The 12,793-nt window shown below is 36.2% G+C and overlaps 1 long non-coding RNA gene and 1 pseudogene across 1 annotated transcript; one reads left to right on the forward strand and one right to left on the reverse strand.

Moving 5' to 3' along the window:
• Positions 1 to 6,504: 6,504 nt before the first annotated feature.
• On the reverse strand, positions 6,505 to 8,972 carry LOC138337766 (uncharacterized). The gene is made up of 3 exons (XR_011211173.1): positions 8,908 to 8,972; positions 7,632 to 7,707; positions 6,505 to 6,747 (listed from the first exon to the last, which is right to left on the reverse strand). It is a non-coding gene; the product is annotated as an uncharacterized lncRNA (long non-coding RNA).
• Positions 8,973 to 10,501: 1,529 nt separating this feature from the next.
• LOC109120894 (adenylate isopentenyltransferase 5, chloroplastic-like) lies at positions 10,502 to 11,436 on the forward strand (annotated as a pseudogene).
• The last annotated feature ends 1,357 nt before the right edge of the window (positions 11,437 to 12,793 follow it).

Consider the following 12,793-nt stretch of genomic DNA (forward strand, 5'->3'; position numbering starts at 1 on the left):
TTCCCACCTCCATTGTTTCTTAATAGTAAATAACCTAAAGTGCACCCATTTGGCCTTAATTCCTTTTCTATAAAATTGAATAACGCCATTAACATTAAGAAGGAATAATTTTAATGCCAGTTGCCAACATATATAGCACCAAACAATATTTCTTAGTTCTTAATTTCGACCAGACGAGAACATTCACTTCCCACACATTGTTTTAATCCCTTGCACCAAAATTTATAATCAAGTTCATAAATCTTAGTGTTAACTATACGTGTCAAGTCTCGTATTCCTAAATTTTTAATATAGGTTAAGTCTAACCTTACCAAGATTCATAAATCTCATAGTATTCCATCCAATATAATACAAGTCAATAAAATATAATGAAATATCTATAGATCTAAGTACCTAATATATTAATAACTAAATCTATACTATAATAAATCATTGATATAAATTGATAGGAGAAACCACTGGTTACAAACCAGTGGTGACCTCAGGGACAACCAAAACAAGTTTCCCTTCCCATTGATAAAATTCCATAACCCAAATATTCTTCCTCAACTTCATTACATACAGCAGCTACACTTCTAATAATAATAGGAACAAAAACAACATACTCCAACTGACAACCACGAAGAAAAACTATATATATCGTTCCCTGCCAATTTTCCTATCAAACCCCTCATTATAATAAATAGACGAATAAGGGATCAACTTTATATCTACCTTACATTCTCTTTAATCCATATAAAAATAAAGAAAATCTCCAAATTGCTTCTTACCTGAAGATTTTGGCTGGTTTCCTAACGTTCTGTATTCACACCGCCCAGGCAGTTTTCTAACCCCCTTTTATTTTCTGCCTTTCTAATGTTGATTAAGCAAAATATATAAACTAATCCCACTAACCTAAATCAATTAATGGGTCAGGTAAAAAGGTATTAATGAATTATGGATATTACCCACTAACTAGTAACTATATTAATTCTTCACTAAAAATTTTATCAACTAAATACTTTTAGTCTTCGAATATTTTAAAAATAACCCCTTCTAATTTTCAAAAGGAGTCGAAATAGTCCTAGTTCTCAAAATGACCTAGCGGGTCGTTACATCACCTACCACTTAAACAAACGTTCATCCTCGAACGGGAAAGAAAAGAGCTAACCTGAACACTCAAAGAGATAAGGATATTTACTCCTCATGTCTGACTCTGTCTCCCATGTAGCCTCCTCCACTGGACGATGCTTCCACTGAACCTTTACTGAAGCAATATCCTTGGACCTCAGCTTCCGAATTTGCCTATCCAAAATAGTGATCGGCTCTTCCTCAAAAGTCAAATTTTGATAAGGTAACACGGAATCCCATTGAATCACATGATCACCACCCTGATGATACTTCTTAAGCATTGATATATGAAATACAGGATGGACACCTGACAACCCAGGTGGCATAGCCAGCTGATATGCCACCTCACCAATACGCTCCACAATCTCGAAAGGACCAATGTACCTTGGACTCAACTTGCCCTTCTTTCCAAATCTCATCACACCCTTCATGGGTGAAACCTTAAGTAGAACCCTCTCTCCAACCATAAACTCCAAATCACGAACCTTCCTATCTGCGTAACTCCTTTGCCTGCTTTGAGCCATGAGAAGTCTATCTTGGATCAACTTGACCTTGTCCAAAGACTCCCTCAACAAATCTGTACCCCATGGTCTAACCTCAAATGCATCAAACCAGCCAATTGGAGATCGACATCTCCTACCATACAGAGCCTCAAATGGTGCCATCTCGATGCTCGAATGATAACTATTATAGTAAGCAAATTCCGCTAATGTCAAGAATTGATCCCAGTGACTGATAAAGTCAATCACACATGCTCGCAACATGTCCTTAAGAACCTGACTAGTCCGTTCAGACTGACCATCAGTCTGAGGGTGGAAGGCTGTACTAAGATCCACCCGAGTACCCAACTCTTTCTGCATAGACCGCCAGAAATGAGATGTAAATTGGGTGCCACGATCTGAAATAATAGATATAGGAACCCCATGCAACCGAACTATCTCCCGAATATAGATCTTGGCTAACTTCTCTAAGTTATAGGTAGTCTGAACTGGTACAAAGTGTGCAGACTTAGTCAGTCGATCCACGATGACCCATATAGCATCAAACTTACCCAAGGTACGTGGCAACTCTACCATAAAGTCCATAGCAATGCGCTCCCACTTCCACTCAGGTATGGGCATCCTCTGAGTCATACCTCCAGGCTTTTGGTGTTCATACTTCACTTGCTGACAATTCAAACATTAAGATACAAAATCTACTATGTCCCTTTTCATACGACACCACAAATAGTGTTCTTCAAGTCACGATACATCTTAGTAGCCCCCGGATGAATAGTGTACCTCAAACTATGAGCCTCCTCCATGATTAATCTAGTCAAATCACTTGTACGAGGAACACAGATACGACCTTTAATTCTCAAAACTCCTTCACTATCAAGAATTGCAGTCTTGGCTTCTCCTTTTAACACCTTGTCCCTAATCTTACATAAATCACCATCATCAAACTGTTGAGCCCGAATCTGCTCCAACAAGGATGACCTAGCCTCCATATAAGCCAACACCTTACCAGATTCTGTAATATCATGTCTCACAAAACTATTGGCCAAGGATTGGAAATCCCTAGCTAAAGGACACTCGCCAACCTGTAACATGGCTAAACTACCCATACTCACCGCCTTCCGACTCAAGGCATCTGCTACAACATTTGCCTTGCCTGGATGATAAAGAATAGTCATATCGTAGTCCTTGAGCAACTCCAACCATCTCCACTGCCTCAAATTTAGATCCCTCTGATTGAATATATATTGGAGACTACGATGATCCGTGAACACCTCGCAATGCACGCCATAAAGATAATGCCTCCAAATCTTCAATGCAAACACAACAGCTGCCAACTCTAAATCATGAATAGGATAATTCTTCTTATGAACCTTCAACTGTCTCTAAGCATAAGCTTTAACTTTTCCCTTCTGCATTAATACACAACCAAGACCAATCCAAGAAGCATCACAATATACAACAAAACCCTCTCCCTCCACAGGTAGGGTCAAAATTGAAGCAGTAGTTAATAAAGTCTTGAGCTTTTGGAAACTAACCTCACATTCGTCAAACCACTGAAAAGTCACCTCCTTCTGTGTCAGTCTAGTTAATGGAGATGCAATGGATGAGAAACCCTCAACAAACCGTCGATAATAACCTGCAAGGCCCAAGAAACTCCAAATCTCAGTAACTGAAGCAGGTCTGACCCAATCTCTAACTGCCTCAATCTTCTTAGGATCCACCATGATACCCTCCTTGGACACTACATGTCCCAAGAATGCTACCGAACTAAGCCAAAACTCACACTTTGAAAACCTTGCATAAAGCTTCTTCTTCTTTGGAATCCCAAGAACAATCCTCAAATGATGCTCATGTTCCTCCTTAGTACGTGGGTATATCAATATATCATCTATGAAGACAATAACAAAGGAATCTAAATATGGTCTGAACACTCCATTCATCAAGTCCATAAAAGCTGCTGGGGCATTAGTCAATCCGAAAGACATCACCAAAAACTCGTAATGACCATAACGTGTTTGAAAAGCCGTCTTAGAAATATCCTCCGCCCTAACCTTCAGCTGATGGTAGCCAGATCTCAAGTCAATTTTGGAGAAAACTAAAGCACCCTGTAACTGATCAAATAAATCATCAATACGAGGCATCGGATACTTATTTCTGATGGTTACCTTGTTCAACTGCCGATAGTCAATACACATACGCATAGATCAATCTTTCTTCTTTACAAATAACACTAGAGCACCCCAAGGAGATTCACTTGGTCTAATAAAACCTATACTCAACAAATCCTGCAACTGCTCCTTCAACTCTTTCAATTCAGCCGGTGTCGTACGATAAGGAGGAATGGAAATAGGCCGAGTGCCTGGCTCCACATCAATACAAAAATCAATATCACGATCTGGTGGAAGACTTGGCAAATCGGTCGGGAATACCTCTGAAAATTCACTCACCACTGGAATAGACTCAAGCATAGGAGTCTCAACACTAGTATCTCGAATGTCTGCCAAGTAAGCTTAAAATCCTCTCTGTACCAACTGATGAGCCTTAAGGAATGATATCACACCCTTAGAAATGTGACTAAGAGAACCTCTCCATTCTACTATAGGATTTCCAGGCATAGCTAAAGTGATGGTCCTGGCTTGACAATTTAAAATTGTGTGGTAAGAAGATAACCAGTCCATACCGAGAATCACATGAAAATCTATCATATTTAAGACCTTTAAATCTGCATGAGTGTCAAACCCCATCAAGGTAACAGTACATAATCGATACACTCGATCTACAACTATGGAATCCCCGACAGGAGTAGAAACACGTATCGACAAATAAAGAGACTCACATAATATATCCATACTAGGAGCAAAATACGTGGACACATAAGAATAAGTAGAGCCTGGATCAAATAATACAGTAGGTGGTCGATGACAAACCGGAACAATACATGTGATAACAGCATCTGAAGCCTCAGCCTCCGGCCTACCCTGAAGAGCATAACAGTGAGAACGACCTCCATCAGATTGTGAACCTCCACGACCCCCACCTCGACCAGAAGGAGAACCACCTCTACCTGAATGAGAACCACCTCTACCATTCTGTGCACCACCCCTAGCTGGAGGTTGTGCAGCCCTTGAAGTCGAAGCCTGAGAACCCTGATGTAAGCCACCACGTCTGGTCCTAGGGCAGTCTCTCACAAAGTATCCCATATCCCCATACTCAAAGCAGCCCCTATGAGACGCAGGCTGATGAGAGGAACCTGAATGACCAGAATGCCCTCCACGAACTACAGGTCTTGAAGATAAACCCTGCGAAGTATGCACCGAGCTCGAAGAGTTATGCCCAGCGTAACCAGCCTCAGATGCTGGTATAGCAGCATGAATGGGTCTGCTGGACTGAGGGCGACAACCTCTGCCCAAGTAACCCCGACTCCTAGGTGGAGCACCACCATAATCACCTGAATAAGAAGTCCTCTTGCCCTCTCGCTCCTCAAATCCCTCATGCCGAATCATGTCCAACTCCTTAGCAGCATCTACCACTTTCTAGAATGAAACACCAGAAGCAGCAACCTGAGAAACTCCTAGACGGATCGGAATAATCAACCCCTTAACAAACCTCCTCACTCTCTCAGCCTCTGTGGGAAGTATCATCGAAGCATGCCTAGCCAAGGCATGAAATTTACCCTCATACTCTGCAACTGACATACCATTTTGCTGCAAACCCTCAAACTCGGCCCTCTTGCGCTCCCTCTCACTGCGTTGAACAAATTTTGATAGAAACACCTGAGTAAACTGAGTCCAGGATAGTGGATGGGATCCAGCTGGCCTACTACTAATATAATCCCTCCACCACTGCTTAGCAGAGTCGGTCATCTGAAACGCTGTGTAGTCAACTCCATGGGACTCCACTAATCTAAGATTATGCAACCTCTCATGACAACTAACTATAAACTCATATGCATCCTCAGCTAAGTCACCAGTATAAGTAGGAGGATTCATTAGTCTGAACCTCCCAAACATCTTTTGCTCATCAATGGTCATAGAAGGCCTGTTCACCAAATGTGATGTCATATCTGGAAACTCCATAATATCCAAATGAGGAGCTACAGCGGCAGCTGGCTGAGTCCTGTGAGTCTGAGAATCTGGAGCAACTATCGGATCTGGAGTTTGACCTCCAACACGGGTCTGTGAGCCATCAGAAGTGACAGGCAAGGCTCCTGCCTGGGCCATCCCCTCTAGGATTCCTAACATACGAGCCAAGGTATCTTGAAGCACTTGGGGAACAATAGTACTGGGTGGAGCTAGAGTTGGACCATCCCCCTCGACACGATCTTGCACATCCCCATGAATAACCTCTGCATCAGGAGGTATTGTCCTATCACGACCCTAGGTAGCTATTGGTACTTGACCATCCACAGGTGCTGCAATGCGGCCCCTACCCCGACCTCAAGCTCGTCCCCTACCTCTACCTCGGATAGTGTTCCCAGAAACAGGAATAGGATCCTGGCCACCACTAGCCGATATACAATTCCTCGCCATCTGAGAGAGAATGAGATATCAAGATTAGAATTTTTACAAGGTCAAGTGTGCACGATAGTGAATGAAAGGACATAATATTTCCTATATGTCCTATAGCCTCTCGAAGATAAACATGGATGTCTTCATACCGATCCTCAAGACTCTACTAGACATTGCTCTTGTACTTGGGAGACCGATGAACCTAGGGCTCTGATACCAAATTTGTCACGACTAAAATTTGTAAGTCGTGATGGCACCTATGTTCCAAATCAATAGGTAAAACAACCCAACATATTAACCCAACTAAACCAACAAATGAGTAAAAAGACTAACACTTAGCAAGAATCTCCAAACATTGAGTTCCTTATAAGTACGAAATGCGGAAGATAAAAATATATCACCCCAAGAATTGGTGTGTTAAGTACAAGAGATTCTAAAATTCGATGCAAGTCTGAAACTAAATCACTAATCTAACATAAGGGCTATCCTGTCTGAATACTAATAACAGAAAAATAAAAGATAGAGGGAGGTGTGGGCCATGGAACAGCCAAGCAGCTCACCACTACTCCAAGAACTTCAAGCTCGGACTTAATTTGCTCCACGAGATGTGCTCCTACTCGGAATCAAATCTGCACCACAAAGAGTGCAACAAGTGTAGTATGAGTACGAAACCACGTGTTCCCAGTATGTCTCATTGACCGACAACAAAGAAGTAGTGACTGGAGTTTTAAAATTAAATTCTTAAATTATATAAGTATATATATTTTACACTCACTATTTAAGTTTCATCAATAAAGGTAATCAAACATCAAACAAACACAATATCATAAAATAAATGATGTGATGAAATGCAATGCAATATAATACCATGAAATGAATCATCTCAGAATACCCCGTACTCACTCACCGTATATACATGATACTCCTCGGAAATAAATCGAGAGCTCATGACCCATGGGGGACTCGTGAATCCATATACCGACACGGACGATCTCCATGTGTCTGTGCGGATGATCTCAACGCACCATCATAATATCAAACAAATTCCGCACGGACGGTCTCCACGTGCCCAAATTACAATCTTAACATCTTACCATCCCCAGCACGGACGATCTCCACGTGCCCATCTTATACTCAATCTCATGTCAATGCATGTACACAATATTAATTCAAAATAAGGGGATGATGATGCATCTCACTCAATCAATATCGACATAATACACAACCACCTCAATATTCACAACTATACGGGTGTAAAAGAAATAAAACACAATCACACAAAATTTCAAGTCAATAATATATCATCTAATGCCCATATGTTTTGGCAAAATCTCAAATTAGAATTCACATTCTATAGTAGTAACTTTCCGTTTATAAACACCGGTACTCGTACCAATGCCTGTCACACCATTGATACGAGACCCTTATCTTTCGCCTTACCCCTTTGTCTATTTCATTTTTAATCTTTAATTAGGAAAACGTCCTTCAACAAGTCTAAAAAGTCTTAACATACCTTAAATGCCGAACTTGTTTCACCAATGTTCAAGACTTTTCCTTTCCTTTTCGCAAAGCTTCGGAAAGTTCCCAATCTACCAATTGTGCAATATTCGTAAGTAAGTGAGTTCGTAGACTCTAAAACCCACTCATATCTCTAATCAAGCTCCAAATCTTGATATAATTTATATGTCAAAATTATCATATTTGCTAAATTTCAAGTCAAGAATTTGAACCTTATTCTCTCCAAAAAATCATAATTTTAATGGTATTCATACAACACTATTCAAATAATATTTAATTATCTACCTCAATATATTTAACTCAAATCTTTATTCGATATTTGACTGAAGCAGGTCAATATTATATCTGCACTACGGGCAGGCAACATGACAATCTGTAAAACAAAAAAAAAAGGACTACCAATTCCCAGAAATTTTATAACAAATGCTAATCATTGGCACTTGCCAAATGATTGGCTTATAAATCTGATTGCCAATGATTGGCTCATAATTTTCTCATGATTTCCCACCTCCATTGTTTCTTTATAGTAAATAACCTAAAGTGCACCCATTTGGCCTTAATTCCTTTCCTATAAAATTGAATAACGCCATTAACATTAAGAAGGAATAATTTTAATGCCAGTTGCCAACATATATAGCACCGGACAATATTTCTTAGTTCTTAATTTCGACCAGACGAGAACATTCACTTCCCGCACATTGTTTTAATCCCTTGCACCAAAATTTATATTCAAGTTTATAAATCTTAGTGTTAACTATACGTGTCAAGTCTCGTATTCCTAAATTTTAAATATAGGTTAAGTCTAACCTTACCAAGATTCATAAATCTCATAGTATTCCATCCAATATAATACAATACAATAAAATATAATGCAATATCTATAGATCTAAGTACCTAATATATTAATAACTAAATAGATACTATAATAAATCATTGATATAAATTGATAGGAGAAACCACTGGTTACAAACCAGTTGTGACCTCAGGGACAACCAAAACACGTTTCCCTTCCCATTGATAAAATCCCATAACCCAAATATTCTTCCTCAACTTCATTACATACAGCAGCTACACTTCTAATAATAATAGGAACAAAAACAACATACTACAACTGGCAACCACGATGAAAAACTATATATATCGTTCCCTGCCAATTTTCCTATCAAAACTTTCATTATAATAAATAGACGAATAAGGGATCAACTTTCTATCTACCTTACATTCACTATAATCCATATAAAAATAAAGAAAATCTCCAAATTGCTTCTTACCTGAAGATTTTGGCTTGTTTCCTCACGTTCTGTATTCACACCGCCCAGGTAGTTTTCTAACCCCCTTTTATTATCTGCCTTTCTAATGTTGATTAAGCAAAATAAATAAACTAATCCCACTAACCTAAACCAATTAATGGGTCAAGTAAAAAGGTATTAATGAATTATGGATATGACCCACTAACTATTAACTATATTAATTCTTCACTAAAACTTTTATCAACTAAATACTCTTAGTCTTCGAATAGTTAAAAAATAACCCCTTTTAATTTTCAAAAGGAGTCAAAATAGTCCTAGTTCTCAAAACGACCTAGCGGTTCGTTACAACAATATTATTATTGATTGTACATAAACTCATTATCGCCATCTTCTATTTTGGTCTCTTTTATTTTTAACCAATTTTGTACAGTTTGTATCGCATTACAAATATATATGTATGATATGACCCTTATTTCTATATATGTTACTCTTGTCTGTAAAAAAATTCTTATCTATAGATGAAATATTTATTTTATGTTTCGATCCAAGTCCAAGTCCAAGCCTCCTATATTTAATAAATATTAATACAAATACGTACGTACACAATTACCTGAGATCACTCATAATGTCAAGCTAATAGAGTAATAAAATAATATATCACCATAAATGTTCGGGAAGATTCCACTCTAAAAGGATTTTGAAGAATAGAATTCTTAACTCAATACTTAAAAATGTTACATAGACAAAGAAGATAACATAGTGAATTTATAATCTATCGGTAATGAATATATTCTACCTAGTTCTATCACGGTGATTGAAGCTTGATTTAATGAAGTACTTATCTATTATTATATGCTGCACAAGTTAATATAAATACTCGTAATTGAAATAGGTATCGATAATCGTTCACTTCCCTCATGTGGAATTAGACTTAACACTTATGATGTGCTGATGAATAGTGTAAGATTTGTCTCATTAACACTTGAATATATTCCGTCATAAATATTATTGAGTTCTTTGTACAATACTTTTGTAACTACTTGTGATCTCATAACAATATACATCTAGAAACGTCATCCTAAAATAATTTAAGCTTAATCGCCAAAATTTAAGGTGACATATCTCTAAATTTTTTAATGAACTATTCTTATTCTAAAAGATATGAATTTATATATATTTAATTTGGTTACTAATTAATAAGTCTATAAAAATCAAATTATTACCATAAAAGCCTAGCTCTATGTGATCTCCTAACAAAGTACACTAATAAGTTTATCCTAAAATATATTTAATTTTAATTACCAAAATTCAAGTTGATATATCTATAAAATTTTAAAAAGTCATTCTAATCCTAAAATATATCAGTAATTATGAAACTGGTATGTCAATTAATAAGTCCACAAAAAGATTTTACTATAAAAGCTGAATGTAATTATTATTTTTTTGACATCCACCATCAAAACATTTTTATATTTTTAGATAGTATATTCCAATTCAAGCAAGGTTTCTACTTACTAGCTTTATATTTACAAGATTTTTTAATTTCTGACTATGAATTCACTATTCTAAACTAATTATTATTTTTTTGTAGAAAAAATGTATACTTTCATTAACAATGAAGAGTCCAACAAGAAAAGTGATCTTCATAAGAGGGGCCACAGGAACGGGAAAATCTTGTCTCTCTGTTGACCTTGGCACCCATTTTCGAGGAGAAATAATCAACTCGGATAAAATGCAAGTTTACAAGGGACTTGAAATTGTTACAATCAAGATTACTCACACTGAGAAACAAGGTGTACGCCACTATTTGTTAGGTATATATGTTTATTCTCAAGAATACTTATATCAAATGACTACCTTGATAATTTTATAGTAGTAATTATAGATTCTAGTGAAAAATATACTTTACTATTAAAAATTTATTTCTTTCAATTCTGAGAAAGTTAATTTGATCACATTTTCTAAGGTGAAATTGAACCAGATTCAGACTTCACAGTGGAAGATTTTTGTTTGCAAGCTATCGTCTATATAGAAAAAATACTGAAGACTCAACGTGTTCCAATTATTGTTGGAGGGTCAAATTCGTATATTGAAAAACTTGTGGAAGATCCTGTGTTCATGTTCAAATATAAGTATGATTGTTGCTTTATTTGGATTGATGTTGAGCAATCAGTCTTGAACCGTAGAGTTGACATGAGGGTTGATCAAATGGTCAAAGCAGGTAATTTTGGTAATTATTTTATGTATCAATCAAGATATACTATGATGTAGCTATCTAAAAACATTTCTTATATAATATTCTTAACAATACTTTTGGTTATCATATATATGTTCTTCTAAATAAAACTCTTTTTTAAATTTGTGTTGCGTGCAGGACTTGTGGATGAGGTGCGACAAATTTTCATTCCAGATGCAGATTACACCAAAGGAATCTGACGGTCCATCGGTGTCCCTGAAATGGACAGATATTTAAGGGAAGAAACAAATTTAGACGGAGATGATGAATCAAAGCAGATGATTCTTCAAGCTTCAATTTCAAGTATAAAATAAAATACTCGTATGTTAATTTGTAACCTATTTGAAAAGATTCAACGATTAATAAGCGAGAAAAAATGGTCAGTGCATCATATTATTGCTTTGGACGTTTTCAAAGAAGATAGAGAAGAAGATCTTGACGAAGCGTGGACGAATACTCTTTTGCAACCATGCCAAGATATTGTGAAGAGATTTCTCAAAAATTATCATCACAATATTATTATTGATTGTACATAAACTATCATTATCGCCATCTTCTATTTTGGTCTCTTTTATTATTCACCAATTTTGTAAAGTTTGTATCGCATTACAAATATATATGTATTATATGACCCTTATTTCCATATATGTTACTCTTGTCTGTAAAAAAAATTCTTATCTATAGATGAAATATTTATTTTAAGTTTCGATCCAAGTCCAAGTCCAAGCCTTCTATATTTGATATATATTAATACAAATACGTACGTACACAATTACATGAGATCACTCATAATGTCAAGCTAATAGAGTGATAAAATAATAAATCACCATAAATGTTCGGGAAGATTCCACCCTAAAAGGATTTTGAAGAATAGAATTCTTAACTCAATACTTAAAAAAGTTACATAGACAAAGAAGATAACATAGTAAATTTATAATCTATCGGTAATGAATATATTCTACCTAATTCTATCACGGTGATTGACGCTTGATTCAATGAAGTCCTTATCTATTATTATATGGTGCACAAGTTAATATAAATACTCATAATTGAAATAGTTATCGATAATTATTCACTTCCCTCTTATGGAATTAGACCTAACACTTATGACGTGCTGATGAATAGTGTAAGATTTGACTCATTATCATTTCAATATATTCCGTCAGAAATATAAATGAGTTCTTTGTACAATCCTTTTGTAACTACTTGTGATCTCATAACAATATACATCTAGAAACGTCATCCTAAAATAATTTAAGCTTAATCGCCAAAATTTAAGGTGGTACACTAATTAATAGGTCTATAAAAATCAATTTTTTACCATAAAAGCCCAGCTCTACGTGATCTCCTAACAACGTACCCTATTAACTTTATCCTAAACTATATTTAATTTTAATCAACAAAACTCAAGTTTATATATCTATAAAATTTTAAAAAGTCATTCTTATCCTAAAATATATCAGTAATTATGAAATTGGTATGTCAATTAATAAGTCCACAAAAAGATCTTACTATAAAAGCTGAATGTAATTTATTTTTTTCACATCCACCATCAAGTAAAATTTATATTTTTGGATAGTATATTCTATGTCAAGCAAGGTTTCTACTTTCTAGCTTTATATTTACAAGATTTTTTAATGTCTGACTTTATAATTCGCTATTCTAAACTAA

The sequence above is a fragment of the Solanum lycopersicum genome, chromosome 8 (assembly GCF_036512215.1).
Source record: "Solanum lycopersicum chromosome 8, SLM_r2.1".
Lineage (NCBI taxonomy): Eukaryota > Viridiplantae > Streptophyta > Magnoliopsida > Solanales > Solanaceae > Solanum > Solanum lycopersicum.